At 45.0% G+C, this 21,870-nt stretch overlaps 1 long non-coding RNA gene across 10 annotated transcripts in view; it reads left to right on the forward strand.

Moving 5' to 3' along the window:
• LOC135421525 (uncharacterized) overlaps nt 1–21,870 on the forward strand; it is a 122,112-nt gene that overhangs the window by 76,139 nt on the left and 24,103 nt on the right. For 6 of the 10 annotated variants that reach the window (XR_010434044.1, XR_010434041.1, XR_010434047.1 and 3 more), the window contains one exon: nt 3,658–5,040. The exons of 2 other annotated variants lie outside the window; for them this stretch is intronic. This is a non-coding gene — a long non-coding RNA (uncharacterized LOC135421525). The remainder of the gene's footprint in view (nt 1–3,657; nt 5,041–21,870) is intronic. 2 more of the 10 variants (XR_010434043.1, XR_010434045.1) reach the window with 2 other exon arrangements.

Genomic DNA, 21,870 nt, shown 5'->3' on the forward strand with positions numbered 1-21,870 from the left:
GCAAGCTGATGACAGACACAAGTGGTTTATAGGCAGACTTGTAGAAAGAAGTGTTGTGTAGGTCAGTGCCACGCTGGGGATGACTTGGTGGCCAGCTACTGAGATGAAGGATGATGCCTCTGCTCTGGTCCCCTTTGACCCAAGCCAAGCAGCAAGCTCAGCTTGCCCTCTGGGTGGAGAGGTGGCACATATGGATTTTGATAACTTTCTTCTGTTTAGAGGTCATTGTCCACTTTAAATATTCATGTTCTGAGGGACATTAAATAAATAATGCTGAATTTGTTAATCTGAGCAGCTTGCAACTTTTGCATTTTGTGTTTTGTTTGCAATCAAGAAGGGATGTAAGGCTGCTAAATCCAACCTGCTCTATAACTAGGAAAGGTTTTGTTGTTCACACCCTGTTATCTGCTCGCTTTTTCGCAAAGCGAAAGGACTGAACTGGTTTGCAGACAAGCCTTCAAAAGAGATGTCTCTGATAGCTATGGAATGGCTTCCATTTTGGGGGGGGCAAATAGGAAAAAAATAGTGTTGCAATCAACATTTTTATTTTGATCAACCATCAGTGCCCAACATGAATCACTATGTGAGGTGGTGGGGATTCTCTTTGGTGTCTGCTCTGGCCCTGCTGCAGTCCCAGTGCTCTTCCATGGCTCCTGACAGGGGTGTGGGACACTCCCCATGGGCATTCATTATGTAGATCCCAATGCATTGCCTATAGGATCTGCAATAAATGGCAATTTGGAAGAAATCCCTGTGGCATGAGATGGAAAATAAATGTCCATCACCTCACATTTTATTTTTTCATCTATTTGGTTGGTACCAGAATATCCCACGGTGTCTTGGGAATTGCAGTTCAATTCAGATACTCATATTTGCAAAAGATGGTTAATGGCTATGAGGTTTCAAGGTAGGAGCCTTTCAGTGACATAAGATTTATGTAGGGACAGTTATTATACTTCCTTCCGCCCCCCCCATCTGCTTCACAAAGAACATGAATCACCAGCTGAAGGTCTCCTGATTTTGTAAATCAGCTGAAACATAACAGTGATGTTGGGAAGTTGTACTGAGTTAACTGAGCTACTTCTCAATCTCAGAGCTTTACATAACCCCTTCTTAACGCACTGTTATTTCCTTTATAGATAGACTCATAAATTACTCCTGGTACACAAAATGCGTGGGAGGCTGCCTGTTTGCACAGCATGGGACCAAGACCTGCACATTCAAATATCGGCAGACAGCTGGAACGCAATCTGTGAAAAGGCACTCAGAGCCTCCAGGTCTATTAAATACAAACTTAGAACATCTACCGAGAATTTTATATCTTGCATTACATGTGTAATGCGAAAAAGAATAGGTGCAATACCCCTGGGACTTTGTCAATAAATGTCACAGCAGAGCATCCAAAAAATCTTTCTTCCGCGGGTGGGTGGAACGGTGTGTACGCAGAGGCTGGGGGGACATATGTGTGGTTGTGCGTGAATGGGTGTTTGTGTATAACGATATATTTGAGTGAGGAGGATCAGCCTGTGATAGCTATATTTAATTTAGTATCCCATTTTGTGCTGAACTCTTAACCACATCGAGAGAATTAGGAAATGTACTGCTTTGGGTTCTGCAGTCGTTTTGCCGCAGTCCTATAAACCCACAATGTATACAGAACCCAAATTGTACTTTTCTGAAGTTATTTGCTTCCTAATGTGGGGAACACCTCCATTATGAACAAAGTTGCCATATCTGCTTCCACCAGTATGTCCAATTTACACCCACAGTTTTTAGCAGATGAGGCTGTGAGATGCAGCCATTACACTGATGGGCACAAAGGGAGGCAGGATTCAGACTACAGAGCCTCTGGTTCTGCTTCCATTTCATTGCCTTTTTTATCTTACTGCCTGAATTCTTCAAACACCTGGTTTTGAAATGTAGTCCAAGGGTCACCTCTTATCCCAAACCCTTCAGTGAACATTTATGCTGCTTTTACCTTGTGTAGCTGCACAGACTTTACTAATATATTTCAGTTTCCTGTTACCCACATCCAGTAATCAAAATTTGGAAAACTTTGGAAAAGTTTTACTTTGACTTTAGTCCAAAGGCCACCTCTTGATTAAGCTGGTTTTGATATGTTTCCAGCTGTGAATAAGGCCTAGGTATTCGGGCTAGTCATATGTCAGATTTGATTAGTAGCATAATCCATTGGGCATGGAAACAATTCACTAGCACTTCAAAGCATCTCTGGATGTTAATGGCTTGTAGTTGTTTGCCATGCAGGAGATGGCTGGATATACCAGGATTTTGGAAACAGAGAATCTCATGATGAAAGAAAGAATGCATCCAGGTTTTATCATCTAATCATAGAATAGTTTGTGTGGAAAGGGACATTTAAAGGTCATCTTGTCCAAACCCCCTGCAACAAGCAGGGACACCTTTAACTACCTCAGGTTGCTCAGAACTCTGTCCTGACCTTGAATGTTTCCAGGGATGGGGCATCCACAGCTTCTCTGGACAACCTGTGCCAGTGTTTCACCACCCTCATTGTAAAAAATGTCTTCCTTATATCTCGTCTCAATCTACCTTCTTTTAGTTTGTTGTTTCTTTTAGTTCTTTTAGATATGTTGAAGTGTTGTCCAGGAGCTCGTATTAGGTGAAGATAACTGCAGTGACATGATCTGTGCTGCAGTTATTTGGGTGCTCAGGGAAGAATTAGGGTTAGTTAGGTTTAAGCTGTACAGAGTATAGCCAAATAGTACCATTTTTCTGAGCATCCATGGGGCAGTGCCAGGACCTGCTGTGCCAGTGGGGGATCAGACCTGAGCCCATGACCAGAGTGCTGCAGCACCCAATTGTGCTTGACAGCGAGCACAGGCCTGAAACCATGTCACTGACACCATCCTTCTAGAACTGGGATAAAAACAGCTGAGAAACAAATCAGATTATCTGTACTGCTCCCAAGAAGTTGGTCATCTCTGGGATATTTTTGTTCCTTTGAGGAGTAAGGTTTGGTCAGGAGAGAAGAACAGAAGAACAAATAACGCTCTTGCATGTCTGTTCCAAATCAAAAAGCCTCCCATGGGTTAGGTGAGGGCTGGAAGGAAAGCCTGTTCCCTTGCCAGCCTTGCTGCCTGCTCATGTGTAACATTATTTAGGTTGCACCAAGTTTTATTACCCTGGTGCATCCTTCAGTTGCTTGGGGATAAAAGCTCTTGCCCACAAGGCCTAACAGATGCAAGGAAAATGCTTTGGGATTTTGGAATCGGAAATGGATAAAAGACCAAATAATTATTTCTCATTGCACTGTTAAGGAATTTTAATAAAATTCTATTTAAGAGGCAGGTATTAGGTATGCTGTGTGTAAGAACATCAATTAACAGAAGAACAACAAGCAGTCATACAGTTTGAGGTTGTTAGCAACTCTTGCTAGAAATATTTGATGAAGAATTTCATGGGCATAAGTTGCCAAGAGATCTACAATTGTCTTCTTGGTTCTATTGGTAGCCTTCTGTTTTTATAGCCATGGGTAAAAAAAAAAAGAAAAGATTAATGTATCTGGTTTTTAACAGTCTATCCAGGGTGTGGAAAAAAACACCTTCTTACACTTTGCCTTTCAATTCTCCAATAATAAATTAACTATCACAGTTTAAGATGCAATTGTTGTTCTTTTAGGTCTCCAGACTAATGCATCATGACATCTCGATTACAGGAAGTGTGGATGGCCTGCCTCCTCTCTTCTAGGATGTGATCACATCAGGGGAATGTTCACCAGCTGCCTGTGCTGGATTTGCCCCATTTCTACACCAGCAGCCATGCTCAGGGTCCCCAGCTGTCCCCTGTACCAGTGGAGGGAAAAACACAGGGTACGTGTCCCCACACTACTGTCAGACCTCCCTACTGACATCTTTGAAGATACAATGCTTCTATTTGTGCTCCTGTGTACCTGCTGTCCTTAAAAACTTTAAAAAATAAGAAGAGGGAAATTGCAAAGCCACTGGACCGAAACACAGTGGTGTGCAGTCAGAAGTCGGTGCGTCCGTGTGCTACAGCCACGGATGCTGTGTAAGTGAATGAGAGAATACAACCCACAGCTGTAGTGAGAGTAATGAAATGTTTTGTGACTGAGGCTGCCTGGCCTGGTATCTGCAATAATCAAATCCTGGTAAGGCAATTTAGCAACTTGTGTTTTTTTTTTTTCCAAGGGAAAACAGTTGGTTGTTCTTTTATTCCATCAGCTAGGCTGTGCATTCCACCCACTCCCCTCTGGCTGCTCTGCCTTGGCCGGGCTCTGCTCTCCTAACTGCCTGCTCACCACAGCTGGACTTGCAAGGCTGGACTGCCACTGAAGCCATCCTGAGCCTCATGACTGTCCGAGTCCAAGTCCCTGAGCAGAACTGCTGAGTTTGGACACTCCAAGACAGAGGCAAAATTCCTTAGCTCATCTCCATGCAAACATGATTATTGCCATTAAATACACACTGTGATACACAATGTCTCTGCAATGCTCCCTGATGAGCCCATGCACCAAACCTAATGGCTGCTGCTGTAACCAAACACTGAACTTGGCTGTGGAGGCACCACTGCGAGCTCGGCTCCCACCACTGATGAGTGGTCTGTGAAGCAGCCTAATGATTTTCTAGGGGTCTGAGATCATGGTAACACCATGAGAGTTGCACAGAAAAAGAGATATCTCCTTCCTTTCCCTCCCACTCCCTGCAAGGCTCATTTTGCAAACTGCAGCTGCTGAAAATGGAAAACCAGCTAGAGCAGCACCACTCCGACGGTGTTATGGAACTGGGATGCTGCAACAGAAATCTGCAGGTGGAGGATGAACATGCTGGGCTTCCAAAGTACTGGGTTTCAGTGGACTTACTCTCCCATTTGTGAGACAATAGACTGAGGAGCCGGTGGCACCACTGCTACGTGGATATGGTGACAATGCCCTGTCTCCTGCCAGCACCACCAGGTACATCTGTGGCCACATCCTGCTGGTGCAGCTGATGGCTGCCACCCTGCAGCACTCTATGGCTGTCCCCAGGCTTGGCTCAAGACCAGGTGAGTAGCTGGTGGCCCTGGGCTTTGGGTCAGTATATGAATCCCCTCCTGCCCCATCCAATCACTACCACCTCCTTTGTTGTTTGGCCTCTCAGGAATCTTAATGTAACCCATAATATTTAATGGGTTTGCTAGTGATAATGTAATTTTAAGTGACATAGATGTGATAAATCGCTTCCACACGTCACTGAATTCTGTTTCTAAATTTTTATGTATTTTTGATAGGCCAATTTATCCCTGCTGCAGCTCCAGCCCATGCAGTCAATGGCATTCCACTGGGGGTGAATTTTGTCTGCTATTTACAGTGTGTGCTTTTAAGCAGTGATTGGTGTGACAGTGTGATCTGTACAGCTGTCTCTCTGTATTTATTCTTTTGCCTATAAGTTTGATTTATACTAGCTTCACAAAAAAAAAAAAAAAGCTCATAGCTTTTCATGTGAATGACTTTAAGTAGCTGATTAATGATTATTATTAGCATGGCTATAATGGAACAGGGGTTGCCAAGTTTGTAGGCTTGGCTGAGCAATTGCAGGTAAAGCTGTTGTGTGTCCCTCTCCAACTCTAAACCTTCTCTGAGGTTTCCTTTATAATTGGACAGTGCCCTCTGGGTTCAATCTGACTTGATGTGTCTGACATGAGGTTCACGGCGGAGCTGCCTGTGAGGGGGATGTCTGATGTTTGATGGCACCGCGCGGGTACCCGCCGGGAGCGAGGGGTGCTCTGCACCAGCCTGCTCCTGCTGGGGAGAGGAAAATCCACACCCCCAGATGACAGTGGTGACTTGCAGGCAGGCAGGCAGTGCTCAAGTGCTCTGCTTGAACTTGTGTTGTACTCGTCAGATTTGTTTTCATGAATTCTAAGAGCTTAAAATGGTGACTCTCTGAGGCAGAATCCTTTCAGGCTTGTGTCACATGAAGAGCCCCTAAAGCTCTGTTTATAAAGCCAGCTCTCTGTGCATGACTCTGCAGCTGCAGAGAGTTGTCTCCTGCCCCTTCAGGTGCTGATTCTGCCTCAGTCTTGATTTATTTGGTGCCACCCCAGGAATATCCTGGAGATTTTTGTAGGAATGCAGAGATGAGTTAACCCCCTCTGCTTGGCTTTGTGTTTCTTCTCTACTTCTGGACTGACAACAGCAGATTCCTGGTGGCCAGGAACACCTGCAAGCAGCAAAGCTGTGCTCCCATGTGTCTGTGTGTCCCAGGGACAGCATAGGGATGGGCTCCTTGCTGCTGAGCACTGTCATGGAGAGCAGCACAATCAGCATTGCCTTACACTAACCTGCCCTAAGGTGTCAATCAGTATCATTCAAGCAGCAAATTCTATCCCAAGAGAGTAGCTACTACATGGTTAACATTTTCCAGGACTGAGCCTTCTGAGATATTTATTCCAGTGTTATCCTGCTTGAACTACCACCTGTGGTACCAAATAGGAGGAAGGATGGCTACGTCAGTGAGATGTTCATGTTCTGCAAGCCAGGAAATGTTGTGTGTGTTTTCCTGAAGGTTTAAGTCCTGAATATGTTTGTTTTGATGTGTTTGCAAAAGGGGAACCAGAAGCAGAACCAGAGGTGTTCCATTTTCCCCATCATCATGCAGTGCAGCCATCCAGCTAGGAGTATCCTGGCTATTTGTCAGATTTGTCCCTATCAAAGTCCTAGGAAGGGAATAATATGAAGTTTTTTCTTTTTTTTCTTTTTTTTTTCTTTTTTTTTTCTTTTTTTTTTTTTTTTTTTTTTTTTTAGTTTTTAATAAGATGGCAGTGCTTCAAAAGTAGTAGAGGATAAGGCAAAGTCTGGGAATACAAAACGTTTTTATTGTTGTTATTATTAATCACAGCTCAAGCAGACCTGCCTGAGAATCACTCTTGTTATTTTGCCTGCTTTCCTCTGGTTTATGTTCCCTGAGTAGAGTTTGATTAAAAACTGTTGCATCTCATTTTGCTCACAAGGGTTGAGGTGCTGTGTCGCTGTCACCTGTCTGCAGCCAAAATAATATGACATATCATGGAAGAGGCTGGATATTTGCTACTGGTTTTGATCTTCTTCAAAATATCGTTTTCACTTTGTGTAGCTAAAGAATAGCCGGCCTCCTGCCGTTCCTATTCACTTCTTGCCCTTGAATAATGAGAAAAAAATCTGCCTGCAATAAATGTTCAGCTTATGTTGAGGATTTTTCCAATACAGAAATAAAGTACTTTATGAAATAATGGTGCCATTCTCAGATAAACAGATATTTTTGCTGTTAACTTCATGAATAAGGGGTAGCAAGGAGGTCAGCTTTAGCTGAACTCATGCCAGAACTGCTTGGCCATTCAAAGTCTTTGGCCTTTCAGGCTCTTAGAGTTCTTTTTTTTTTTTGAAAATACTTTTAACTCATACAGATTTTACCTTCTTATGTCTAAAAAGAGCAGAATTATTACAGATGTAACAGTGTGTCTGTGGTGTTTCAATAAATGTGTATTCCTCAGGGCTGATGGATTCCATGTCCCTGCAATCAGCAGCACGGGAGTGGGCATCATGTGCCAGGAGAGGCAAATGCAGGTGGGAGGGTCACTGTGGACCTCTGTGCTATGGAATTGTTCATGTTTGTCACCAGTCTCAGTGGTGCTCAGGAAATCTTGCTCTTGAGCAGTTTGTCTTTTTCCAGCCCTGGGACCCTTTTCTGCTCCCCTGCCTGCCCTGGCAATGATGATGTGGACATGGGGATGCCAAGGAGGTTGCTCGTGAGTACCACAGCTGTACGAAACACACACATTTGCTAGCATGACTCTGCAACCAAACATCAGCTCAACTACTTTTTATTATTAATTTCAAGCTCCAGCTGCTGCCTTGAAGCATTGTGTTTTGTCATTCTGAGAGCTGCTGCTCTGAACAAACAAAAGACAAAGAAAAATGAAAGCAAAGCCCCTAAAACTCGCTAGTAACGTAAAGTCTAGCAACGATGGCTAACTGTGTCTAATAATCCATCAGGGTGGCTCATCTGTCAGCTATGAAAATGTCATTCCTAGAAGCTTACTAAAGCTTTTTAAGGCCTAAGCAGAGTTTATTGCTCATGGCAACAGCACTGTGATGGCAGTGTGTGGTGATGGTACTGTGCAGGGGCCAAGAGAAACAGCCCATACCATGCAGGAGCAGCACCAGGAGCATGGGCCAAATGTGTATCAGCCCTCCTTCAGTCCTGGCTGCAGAGGACAAAGGCTGTTAGTGTCTGGGTATATTTCTTTGGCCAGAGGAAGCCAAAAAATCCAGCAGTGTGGGGGTCTGACTCCTGGCCTAAGAGTAGGACCTGCTGCAGGAGGGTCCTTGTGTCTGCTTTCACACAACATGGCTTGTTAGTCTCTTATTCCTGCAAAGCTTTGCTCAGTCGTCTCTGCAGTACCAGTGTCATAGTGGAGAAGATAAGGTACCTGTTGGGGATGTGGGGAGAGCAGGGACCAGCCCTCTGGCTTGCACTGTTCTTGCCAAAAGGCAGTGAAGGACATGCAGCTCTAATCCCACCTGTCCTCTGCCAGCACAGGCCCTTTCCTCCCCAGCTGGGCTCTACCTGGCCAAAGCAGGACAGCTGTTGTGTGGCTCCATGGGAGATAGGGGTGAGTGCACAGAGGGCACTAGGGCTCCCAATGAGCCCAGGAGCTGCTGAGGTTGGTCCATCTGGAGTAAACTCATATTAAGGGCTTCACAAGCAGTAGTACATGGCTATTTATCACCAGCAGATACTCACTCTGTGCCTCTTGCAGTGTCTCAGTCACCTTCTCCACTCTCCCTTCCAGTGACTTTCCCTTTGCCCTCAACTAATCCATCATTTGGAAACAGCCTGTGGAGTATTTGCTGGTTTAAACTGCCGACCTTCAGACTTTGCTCCCATGACGGCTCCCAGTCTGCGTTGATCCCTTTTCCCTTTGGAGACTGTCGATACATTCTGATTTTGAAACAGCTTCACATAAAACTGGAAGGAGGTCTCAAATCCAGATCAAGCTTAATATTCACCGCAGATCCCCCACATCCACAGCCCTCCTGCAAGTGTTAAGCCATTCTTTTCACTCTGCTGCTTTGTAGGGCTAATGAATTTGCTGCTGCTATTCCCTCTGATGAGGGGATGGGAACAGTCACAGAATTGCTGTGAAAGGCTTAGAAATATATTTAAGTGGTTTGGATTTCTCTGTGAAATCTGAATTCAAATCCCCACTCTGTAAAAAAAAAAAAAAAAAAAGGGAGAAGCACCAACACTGAAGAGCAACAACTTAAAAAAAAATCGTTCATAGGGAGTCTGAGGTTTTGCTGCCTTTATCTCTAGACGGGAACGTTGTAGCATTGCCTACAGAGCCTTTCTTCTCTGCATTAGGCGAGCGAGGAGATTTCATTTCATACATCATTTACAATGGAGTGCATCAAGAGCAGAGTTGGTGCATATTAACAGGGATGTGGGGAAAGAGTTGGGTTCTTTGAAAGTTTCAAAGCATCTCCACTGAGGAGGGGATCCCAGGCTGCTGATTCCCTTTCACTCTGTTGTAGAAGCTGTGTGAACCAAAAGCCCATGAAATGGAAGGAGGAGAACAAAGGCACTGAAAGGCCTATAATGTGCCAGCATTAGTGGGAGCTGGAGTAGCACAGGGATGGTGTAGCTCTTCTATCTCTTCCCGCTCTCCTCACTGGCACCCGCCTTCCCGTATATTCACATCAGAGTGAGCACAGGGTCCTCTCTGTACTTGGAAAGGGTGCTCATGGGTTGGGAGAACATGAGGAAGACGTTGTCCCCCTTCCTCTCCAGCCCATCTGACCAGCAGCTGCCCATAATCAGGCTTTCTCCATTTCCTCCCACTGTACTTTAAGCCAGGTCTTCAGATCACTACAGAATGGCCACCCAATGTATTCATTAAAAAGTGTTTTGGACAATGATTTGGTTTAAGAATCAGCATTATTCCTCGATAAATATATTTGGGTTGGTTTTGATTTCTTTCTGGAATTTGCAGGCATAAAATATACCTGAGAAAACTGGAAATTGTAACTCATGATGAGCTTCAAAACTAGATCTGGGGATGCTGATGTTGTATCATCACAGGACTCGAGGGGCTGGAGCTTTCTGGAAAAAACTAGACACCACAAAAAATGCTATGAAAGTTATGGCACTAGTAATGAAATGGCCATGTCTTCTTCCTTCCCTTGTTACCATCCTGTTTCTGCCTTTGGCAGGAGCTGGACAGGCCACCCTACAAGAGGGAAAAGGAAAGTCCCTAATGCCTTGTGACACTTGTGCCAACGTCTTTCCACCTTCCTCATGGCTGGAGAGAGCCTTTGGGCAGGCAAGACTTTGAGTCTTTGTGCATAAAAATCCTCTCTGCATGCCATCCCTTGCCCTTCCAATGGAACATCACCTCAAGGGTCTTGAATTTTGTTTCCAAGTGTCTGGCAGAGAGCCTTAAGGATAATGCCATTATCAAGGACATCTTTCAGGACTGTTGCACTGGGAACACAATGATTACCTTGTCTGCCCGATGCTGCTCTTCCACCTACACAGTTGTAGGTCAAGGGACTGGGAAGAGATTTAAATAGGAGTTCCCATAGCTCCTGAAATTAATACAGAGTCTTAGTTGGCTGACATTAATATATATATAATTGGCTGTTATAAGATTCACCACATTCCATTCTGGTGGGTCACCTTAGTGCTATAGGATCTGAGGGAGGGCAGAAACAGCAGCAAAAATGCCCACCACATTTGGGAATGCCTACCTGTACTCAAACACCTTCAGGTTTGTTCAGTAATTCATGTTGAACAGAGATATTTCCCTGGATTTACAAAGTTTATTTTCAATGTAACTGTTGACTGGTACTTCCTCAGAGTCTATTTCCAGAACTAGTGATGGATTTAAGTCACTCAGGAGACATTCAGCTTGTTCCAGGTGACTTATACAAGGTTATAGGAGGAAAAACCAACCGACCGTCAGCTGCAATTTTTGCCCTGTTAGAATTAGGAAATGGAAACTTTCCCCATCCCTCCCCCATGACTGTGCTCAAAACTCCACAATCTATTTTCTCTCACTCTTCACCTCTTCTCCTTTATATTGGCTGCTTTGCACCAAAAGTCCCATAGTTACATGCACTTTGACACTTGCATTTCAAAATGCATGATTGTGGAGTTCTGCCAATACTAGCAATTGATCTGGTGCCACAGACCAGCTTAATTATTCAAGGTCAGTCTCTCTCTGTCTCTTCTTGTCCAGGGAGCAGGAGCTACGGGGAATAAAACTTGAACAGTCTTTAAATTTTAATCATAAACTTTAGTAAGTCACAGATTTGTTTTGCTGTATATGGGATTTTCTCTATTGTAGTTCCTGCAACTTTTTGAGCCTCCCTGCTCAGAGCATTCCTTTCCTCCTCCGTACAACACCGGGCTTTTGTAAAGCACGGTATTTTACACTGCTATTTAAAATGCATAAGTTGTGTGATCTAAGCAGTTTCCAGTTCACTTCTGAGCTCCTGTAAAACGTATCCCTGAAGGCATTTCAGCTGAGCAACTAAGAAGGTGAGGGTATTAGAGGTTGTGAAATGGCTTGTCTGCTAATTCTTTCTATGTGCATCTCTTCAGATAAATCTCCTGTGACCTCCTACTACAAGCTGAACATTAGTTAAGTATCTTCTTGGTAATGGAGTGTCCTGGACCTGATCTTATATTATACTAAGGACTCTTCACGCTACCTGGGAAGATGTTTGCCTTCAGGGGGGATAGGAGAGGTGTCCCTGAAAGCACATGAGGTGCAAATAACTTCACTGAACAGTGCTGGGCTGACTCAAAGACCCTGGTCCAGCCCTGCGGCCGGTCACGGGCACCGAGTCAGGCTGGAGCCTCCCTGGGCTGCACTGCCTTAGGCGAGCTCTCGACTGGCTCATGAAGGGGTAACAACATCCATTACAGCAGCCTTGGGCATGCCCTGGATTCCATCTGCCCCAAGCTATGGACAAACAAAGAAGCCTTTGAACTTCTCAGTCCATCCCTGAAACAACGTGGAGAGCTGACAGAGTCCAAGGAATTATAATTTTAATAATAAATCCTCAAAATAATTATTCTGTATTTTAGAATAGTAATTATAAAATAATAATAAATCCTTAAAAAGAAGATCCAAATGGTTTTTAAAATTAATAATAGTAATAATAAATCCTAATGTGGCAGGGAGGCAATATTGCAAGGATGCAGGAGGTACAATCAGCTTTGTCTGCTGGGATCATTCAAAGGACAGTTGTGGGAAAGCAAGTTAACTGGGGTTGTTACACAGGGTTACAGTCATACTGATAATGGGAAAAGCAGCCTCCTGCAGTCAGTGCCACAGCTCCTGTGCTTGGGAGAGGAGCTGGAAACTGTGACCACAAGGACAGTGCCAGACCTGCCTGAGAAGACCTCTGCAGAGGTGAAGGTGGGAATTGAAGGCACCTGGCCCAGAGGCACCAGTGAGGGGCACAGCTGGGCTGGGGGTGCTGGGGTCACCCAGCCTGCCCACTGTCATAGGTGCTGCCAGCTGACAGGGCTGAGGGGTGGCATTTCTTACATATTTTTTTTGAAGGGAAATAAAGCCCAGCAATCTTTGTTAATTTTCAAACTCCCGGCATGATTACAGTATCTCTGTTTTACAGCACCCAGCTATTAGAGAAAAGCACTATGCAAGTCAATTAATGATAATGTCTCTTTCCTTGAGATAAAATAGTTCATTCTTACACCCAGCCGGGATGCACAGCAAGGCGAGCTGTGTGCTGCCCTTGATGGTGCGGGATGAATAGCAGCGCAGAGCCGCTTTCTTCCGGTGCAGTTGCTGGCTTTGTTGCAGATTTAAAGCAGCACTGTTTGAAGCTCTGCCTCTATAGCTGTGTTATGTTGTCCTCCTTTGTAATGAAAACTTCTCCTTTTTCATCATTTTTAATTTCAAAGCCTTCAGGGGCTGGCTTCCCCAAGGCTACATCTCAGTCTGTGAAAAACAGGGTGTCTGGCTTTGCTCTTCCTCGCCAACCCAATGGCCAAGGCTAGTTGGCTTTCACCTTCTATAACAATGGTTTATAGCTCTTGGCTGGTGTTTACCCAGCACCTTGTCTTACTTTAAAATGTATTTCTAGATGTGAGGCCATTTGTTCCCGAGCTGAAGCACTTGCTTTTAGTTTGGGGGACGTTTGTTTACTGCAGTAACCAGCTTGCTTCGTATGTATTCTCATCACTCTCCCTTGCTATAACCTACAAATCTCTCCAACTTATTCAGCTCAATACTGGAGATGGTTTTTGAAGTCTTCTTTAAAGTATAGTGAGTGCCCTTAAAAATTTTCCCGGCTTTGAAAGATTCTACCTGTTCTAATGCAATTCCCTATTTTAAAGATAGGGAATAAATATCTTGGGGATGGTTGGCTCACATACAGCTCCTATCTCTTAAAACATTAATGGTCCATGCTGTTTGATTCTTTTTGAAAGTACTCCATTCCTGCTTTGTTTATTTAAGTTCTTTTCTCTGCGCTGGGACTTGCCAAACGGAGCTGTGTCCCCCCCACACCTCCCCCTCCATCCTTTCATTCACAGAAATCAGTGAGATGTAAATATGGTTCATTTAGTTTTAGCACTGCCAACTTTTGTTTCAAAAATCAGACATGAGGTCCCTTGAATTTTGAAATGGGTTTCAGAAACCTTTGTTGAAGAAATAAATTCTGAATAATTTCTGGTTTTGCTTTCTGCATTTTGTGCCTTTGAAGGTTCACACTTCTGAGCCTTCATGTACAATCATAAGAGATTGAAACTTGCTTTACTGTTAATAATTGCTGCATCCCCTGCAATCACACAGCTCCAAAGGAGAGCCACTGCAGGAAGTGAGCCAATTCAAATACTGCAGCTTAATAAACTTCTAAGACTTGACAACAACAAATTTTACTCCTAAAAATCGCCCCTCAGTTTGCCTACAGCAGCTACGAATGCTGGGAAAACACTGGCAAAGGGAGCACCACGACTGCGCTCAGGGCTATGAGACAAAATAAATCAGGCCGAGGGATGGGGGCATTGCCTTCTGTGCAGTGGGATCGGGGATTACAGACATCGAGTTTGAAGATACCAATGAATTTGTGCCCTGAAGGGTGTATTGGCCCTTAAGGGGTTTGTCAAAGCTCAACACTACTTTGTGTTAAAGCTGGTCTTTGAGCCCTGGAGCCAAGCTTGGGCTGCTTGAACCTCCCAGCGACACCCCTCCAGTTTGCCCACAAGCGTAAATCACTGGGATTATTAGCTGGAGCTGTCTCTCCTATATTAGTGTCATTTTAGCTTGTCCTGTCCTGTGGCAGGTATCCATGGTTGTTTGGCTGGGTATGACTGATGTCTTCTCTAATTCATGTCACATGTCAAGAAGAGAAAAGCTGGAGGAAGAGGGAGCTGCCCTTGGCCAGCACAGAGGGCTGGAGCCGGGACCCTGCTCCTGCTGCTGGCTGGGGAAAGCAGGGCTGGGACGGATACCTGAGCACCTTTGAGGGGAGCACAGCAGTAAAACTTCTGTTAGTCACGTATTGATGGCATAATTTTGCTGTGGGTTTTGTTTTTATCAGCTTCTTGTGCAGAAGGTGAGCAGGGGCTGAACATGAGATGAAGATGATTTGGTCTGTCAGAAATATGGACTGTTTTTTCTCTGCTGTTGGAATATGTTGATGACATTACACAGATGGTCAGGAGACAAAGCTCAGGATGGCTGTGGCTGGCCATCTCTGCCCCATGTCTGGGTGATGTTGACAAAATCTTCGCCAGTGAAATCTTCCCACACATATGGACCAGTACTGACACCAGCAAGAGAGAGAGACCAAAAGCATATGTGCAGAGACATGGCAGTTTGTAACAGAAGCATGTACAGGCAAGGACTTAATTAATCAGACGTTATCTGGGCAGCCAGGGCTGGCGGGCGGGTCATCTAACCACCCAAACTTCAGTCAGTGCACCAGAATCCCCTGTTCTTTTCTGCCTTTTAAGTCTTTTATCTTTCCAGTCTGCAAGATGTGAGATAGCGGCACAATTTTGCTGCTTTCTTCCTTTTTCCCTTACACGCAATATAGATATAAAAATATATATAATTTATAGATAACGTATACATAAAATAATATTCTGTCTAAATACATGGAGACACACACGAAGCGTGTTGCAGAGCCTGTGGGAAATACTGTCTGCAACGGAGTTTGCTAATTATAGCAGCTCTATGGCAGCTTCCCCCCACCCTTCCCAACAGCAACAGAGATCAAAACCTTTTTTGTTTAAAATATTTACTGTACAGCTTGCAAAGCTTTAATCAACGTAACATGACGTTTCCTTGCAGCAGCCGAGTAATAAATATGCAATTAATAGGGAATTGAAATACACCCATTAGCTGTTTGCAGAGGCTCCACTTCCCCACTGTAAAAACGCTTTCAGAGCATTTAATGCTCTGCCTACAGTCAGCTGTGCCGCCGGAGCACAGGGAGCCAGGCGATCCCCCTGCCTCTTGGTGGGGAGGGGGATGAAGGGTTTCAGAGCAGCTTTGGGAAGTTTGCAGTGGGAATCACTCTTGCTCCTGCTTTGGCGGCCGTGAGAAACGACACGGGCGGATGGTGAGGTGACAGCTCCACCCACGATTTATGTCTCTCCCGCTTGGGAACTGGGCTTTTGAGGCTGCTGGTTTTGCTTCAGTAAGTGTGACTCTGCACAGCTCACAGGTTTGGGAATGCTCTTTTCCAGTGACTTCGTATTTGCCCGGTGCAGGGCTGGCAGCAGGGAGCAGGGTTCTGTACATCCCTGGGTCCTGTGGACCTGAGGTCACAGCAGGGCTTCTCTTGAGCTGGGGTAGCCCTTGGGCAGCCTGGTGCTTGCTGCATGGGCTATAGCTGTGGCTGTGTTCATTCTGCAATGGCCCGTCAGCCAAGCTAGCATGTGCTTTCTGCAATTTATAAGCTGCTTTTAAAAATGTTAACTTCCCACCATGGTTGTAGCACCTGGTTCTGTTTTGGGTAGCAGGAGACAGCACAGAGGTGGCTTGAATACCCTTGATACAAAGTGGTAAAATATATATGGCATAACAATCCATTTAGGACTATTCTCCCAGGCCTTGTCCCACAACTAAAGCCACAGAGTGAGACAAGCCTGAGCTGAAGCAACAGCTCTGGCAGCTTCACCCAACAAGCTCCTCATTGGTGGGGCTGACCATGTCCCCTGTGTCCACCCCGCTCAGCACTGCTCCAGATTGGGTTGAGTGATGCCCAGGAGGGTGTCGGTGCACTGGAGCTCGTGGAGCTGTTCTGTACACAGCCAGAGCAACAGCCAGACACTGCTACCCAGCAAAGCCTCCCCACTGCACGGGGAGGAGGCGGCGCAGAGCCGTGTGCCTCCCAGCTAAGCATTAGTGAAGCTTTTTAATCTCTCACTGTGGGATTTCTTTTTGCTTCAACATCGCGCCATAAAGTATTTCAGACAAGGTGACATTTTCCATCTGCATAAAGTGCTTGCAAACAGTGTGAATTTAACTTTTATTGGCCTGATTTAGGGGTATGGGACTGTGCATAAGTCTTGGTCTCTCAACCTATAGCCTTGCACTTCAAGTGATGAATTAGTCAGTAAAATAAACAGGGCATTATCTAGCTGTACACACGTCTGCATCTTCCAAAGAAAATTAAACCGTGTTTGAACGTACAAAAGCTAATGATAGTGAAATCAACTTGGCTATAAATTAACCAAAACTCAAAACTAATCCCAAACTTTCTGAGAGCTTGAAATTGCTCTGCTCCTGGAGCAGAAAGCTTAGCAAGTAGGAGGGCAGTAGGTGACCATGCTGAATGGCTGCATGGCTCTCTCTGTGCCACTCTGTCCATCCGTCTGTCAAGGTTCTCACCACTCCCCATGAGGTTTGAGCAGTGGATGGGGGGAGATACTGATGTTACTGCAGTTCCCATTCCCATCCCCACGTGCTGAGGGAAAGAGTGATCCATCAGTTACCATCTGCAGCGATCGACAAATGTTGATGTCTTAATGGCAACCACCATACCTGCACCTGGGGTGTGATGGAATACTGATAGAGACATTAGTACCCAGGCTGGCAATGTGATTTTATATTTCATTTAACCCAGTACACAACGCACTGCAATGTATACATTTGTAACTGCTCCCTTGATGGTCTCTCTGGAGTATCATAAAGATTTATCATGTAGTGTTTGGTCAATACTAAATACCGTGAAATGTCAGTAGAGCAGTTCTTGGGATTGCTTGAGCAGTAAATAACAGAATCCTACAATATCCAAAAAGAAATGAGCAAGTGAGCAAGAAACCTTGGAGAAACAAAATGAAACAAACACAATCCCTAACCTTTAGGAAAAAAACAAAGCAGGAAAAATTTTATTATTAAGTCCTCCTGACTTTTAATGAGGTATATGAATATTTGTCATGTAGATGCATTGAAAAGCCATCTAGATCTGGAAAAGCTGCAACATAGATATTCAGAGTCAGGCACCACATCAAGTTTTCTCTCTTTCTACCCCCATGAAACCCTTGTACCTCCTGCTCCATGACCCTGTGGCAGCAGCTGTCTTAGGGTTAGCGAGACAGCACGAGCATCCTCTGCATTCTCCTCTCCAGAAACCTGCCTGAGAAACAGCAGCTGTTTCGTGGGAGGTGGGGTGGACAACCCCTCCCAGTGCTGACACGTTCCCTCCTAATCACTCCCCAGCTAATGGTGGGGATTGCTCTGAGGAAACCTTCCAGGATTTTTTTTTTTTTTACAGGTCAGAAGTTGGCTACTGCTTAAACATATGTTCCTCTTTCCCTGTCTCTGACTTGCAGAATAGCTGCTAACTAACCAAAAGACAACATGGTGAGCCAAGGCTATTAGTGAATAATAATGCCATTTGCAGGCAGCAAAGGCTGAAAGGCTTCCAGAGCAGTTAGCAGTCTGCAGGCATCTCCCAGAAATGCATGAGCAGAGCTCCCGTGCATCAGCCAAAGAGCAATTATTCTTGGAAAGCACGTCTGCCTCATGCTTTAAAATCTTTTCTAGTGTCTTGAGCTTAAAAAAAATAAATGTGCTGAAAGAAAGCAGAGAAACTGGAGTAGAGGACTTTACATGCTGTGAATGAACATGACTGCAGGTATGGGCACCTCCTGGCACCCTCCAGTTCCATGCTGGGTGCCCCACAGCAGTGACAGCCAGCTGGGGTGAATCCAGGATGAGCAGCCTGGAGCCTGGCCCGGAGGAGGAGGTGGCAGCCAGGGGTTCCCCCCTCTCTGGCCTTCCCAAGAGCAGAGATACAGGCAGCATGCAAAGCTCCTCAAAAATTGCATTTTTACAATGAACTTCAGTCAAGCAGTCTTGTTTGTTGTTGTTTATTTTTTTCCTTTTGGCTTTCCTGTGGTTTTTTCCCCCAACCATCTCATTTGTAGCAGAAGATTATATTCCTAACGGGGTCTTTTTGAGTGCAGTATTGTACACAGTTCTGCTCTTTAAAGAACTAGCACGGATCCTAACAACTCTCCAGGCAGGAAATCTGGTGGGAACTCTGCTTTCCTGCTTACTGATCTATCGCTGAATCCAGCGATCCCACTGAGCCCATCAGTGCAGTGCCTTGGTAGCAAGTAATGACACAGGGAGCCACCAAAGGACTGTTTTATGGTCCAAACTTGTTAACTTCAGAGAATACATCTTTTACAACATTATTATATTTTTTTTGGCAAATCACTGAGAAGTTTGCCACAATTTTATTTAACCACCATGGTGCTATATTTTCCCTTTAAATTACATATTTCAGTTCCTACATGAGACTTACTGTCAACATTTGTGTGTGTATGCTGTTACATCTTTTATTTTTTTGGTTCGCTTATTTTAATTATGCATTTTATTTTAAGTACATTGTTTTATGACATCACTTGTTAATTCTTCAATTATAACTCTATTCCTCCACTGCTCTGCAGTGTGCAGTAGCCTTGAAGTGCTGTAGGAGTGTGCCACAAACAGTGAGGAAAAAAACAAATGGCCTAAAGACCCAAAGATGCATTACAGACAGTTCTGTGCTATTTAATTACATGTTGTTTGACAAATGATTGGTAAGAAATTAGCTTCTTTCTCAGCATTGTAAGAGCTTTTGCAGTTTGCCACTGGGCCCTGCTGGGAGAAGCCTGCTGCTCCTGCATGGGCTGAGCCCCTGGCATGGCCAGCAGCCTGGGAGCAGGTGACACTGTGATTTCCATGGATCATGACTGGCAGGACCCACCCATGGGGTTACACTGAGACATTCTCGGAACTTTGAGCACCTCATGGCACCACAAACATCAGCATGGGGACTGTGCCAGGCTGTCAGCTGGTCTGAGAAGGTGCAGGTTAACAGCATGTGCGTTTAGCCATCACTTCTTAGCTTCCTCAGCTCACCTGCCATTAGAAGTCCATGCTCCTACTCTTTACTCCTACACCAGCTTACTTACCACAATCATGCTTCCCACCTCGCCTTGGCTTTAGGGCGCCAGCTCCCCATTACCCTTTGCATATTCAATGAGGAGATAGAGCCAGTGGGCTGCATCTCCTGCTGCCATCTCCACCTGAATTTCAGAGGAAGTAATTAAAAACAGCCCAAACCCCAAGTGATGCAGCTGCACAGTTAGTTACAGGTGTGATGCTGAGCACTGTATCTGTGGATGCAGAAGCAGTCAGGTGCACGTTTTGACAGATGGATGAAAGGTGTGTTGTGATTCGCAGATGCAGATCTATTGAGTGGCTCACTTTCAGCTTGGAAAGATAATGTCCCGTATTCTCTCTGGCAGGGAAAGGACTGGCACTGGCCTTGTGCTGCCTGAGCAGTTGGCCAGTGCAGACAAAGGCAGCACTGCCCAGCAGTGTGTGCAGGTTGGTGTTAGGGCAGTCAGGTTTTGAGTAACTCCCACTCAGTTTTGGGAGACTAAAAGGAGTGATGAAGAAGTGCCCAACTCCTCTCATATGCCGAGCCCAGAGCTGTGTGTGACATGTAGCTGTGCACATCTTCTATCATCTTTTTTATCAAACAAATCCAAAGACAGCCTGGAAGCCAGTTTATAACACTAAACTGTTCACTAGATAGCTCAGACAAAGCATGCCAGGGGTGTCACGGCATGTCCGGGTACAAAACGGTTTCATTTGCAAATCTATACTGTTTACTAATTTGGAAAGGATGTGCGAGTTGATGGCTCATGTTTCTGTAAGGAATGCAACAGTTTGCGACCCATTTGTAACAAAAACCTGAAAGAGAACCAAAGATGCTGAGATTCCCCATATATCGCTGCAGTTTCTCACTTGTTTTACAGTAATTTGATGCTGCCTGCACACAGTAGTCGACCTTTTTTTTAACTCCCGCTTGCAGGGTAGAACAGCAGGGATGATAAACCTTATGCCTTAGTTCAGAAATAGCACACATCAGTGAGAGCGACCAGGGTTGCACTACGGGACAGAGGGGGTTGTGGCAGCTCAAAGCAATACTGATTACTTAGGTTTATTACATATACAAGAAAACCATACTGCCTGCCAGAAAAATTGCATGTCGGCCAAAAAGACTGTTTAGGCTTTGTTTTCTTTTAAACCTTGGCTCAGATCTAGTTTTATGTCCTTTCCCTCCTGCAAACTGTGTTCATTTTAGAGCTCTGAATTAGTTGGAGTCCTCAGAACCTGAAATGGAGACTTTCATGAGCACTCTGATGGTCCTGCTCCCCCTGGAGCTTCAGTGGCTGGAGTCTGTGTCAGCTGAACACATGTTTAGGTTGGTGTTCCTTCCTAAAAGGCAAAACTGGCATCTCACAGTACCCCAAGTATAAAGAAACCTGTGAAATAGCTACTTGAGGCTGAAAGGGAAGCATGATGAGTGCATGAAGGGGAAATCTCACTCTGGCCACTTGAAATTGTAGTTGTGCCCTAAACTGGGGAACAAAAAATCAAGAGTAATAGTGACCTTGCCTCCTGTGTAGCCTCACTGTGCTTGGGCTGTGGAGGACCAGCTTTGTTCTTAGGGCAGCACAGTTGTAGGGAAAGGTAAAACAAACGACAGCACAAGGAACATGGAAAAAAAATTAATACAGAGAAAACTAGCACAGGATGAAAGCAGCACTCAAAGTCATCTGGGTGCTGGATAGCATCTGTTTTTGTGTATACAGAAGGAAACATAGCATGAGAAATGGCTCTGAAGCCACGCTGGATGTTTACTGCACAGATAGGACTGGGCAAATGAGAGCATCACCTTTTCAGCGAGGCTGTGCGCAATGCGCGTGACTTGTGGTGACCACAGACCTCAAGAACACTGGGCAAGCACCTTCCCTCTAGTAAACCGTATAATCTCTTTCCAAAACCGTGAAGCCCAACCTCAGAGATCACAGGGATTTTGCCTGATTAAAGAACAGAATAAATTTAGAGGCCAGGTTGTCTGGCTGTTGTAGCAGCAAATGTGGGAAGAAGAGCCTTGGGCTATTTTCCTTGACATGGAAAAGTTACATGACAGATCATTTGATGTGTTGATTCTATTTTTTAAACATTGCCTAGCACAGACATCAGAGCTGGCTGCAGCTCAGCCAGCCGTCAGCTCTGCCCCGCACAGTCCAACACTTCTGCCTTCCAGGGCAGGAGCTGTGCCCGGCCCCTGTGTCTCTGCTGGCAAGGACTGTGCTCCCACATGGGCAAGAGTGGGATTTCTCAGGTGTCTTCCTCACACCCAGCACAAGCTAATAATAATCCCTGTGTTACTCCATGAACCATTTACATGAGCACAGCCAGCCTTTGGCACAGCTTCGTGCTAGTGCTGTAACAGTAATGGCCCTCCCATAATGACTGTGCTGCCACCAGCTAAAACTGCTCCACAAATTATCTCAC

This window comes from Pseudopipra pipra, chromosome 13 (assembly GCF_036250125.1).
Source record: "Pseudopipra pipra isolate bDixPip1 chromosome 13, bDixPip1.hap1, whole genome shotgun sequence".
NCBI classification, from domain to species: Eukaryota; Metazoa; Chordata; class Aves; order Passeriformes; family Pipridae; genus Pseudopipra; species Pseudopipra pipra.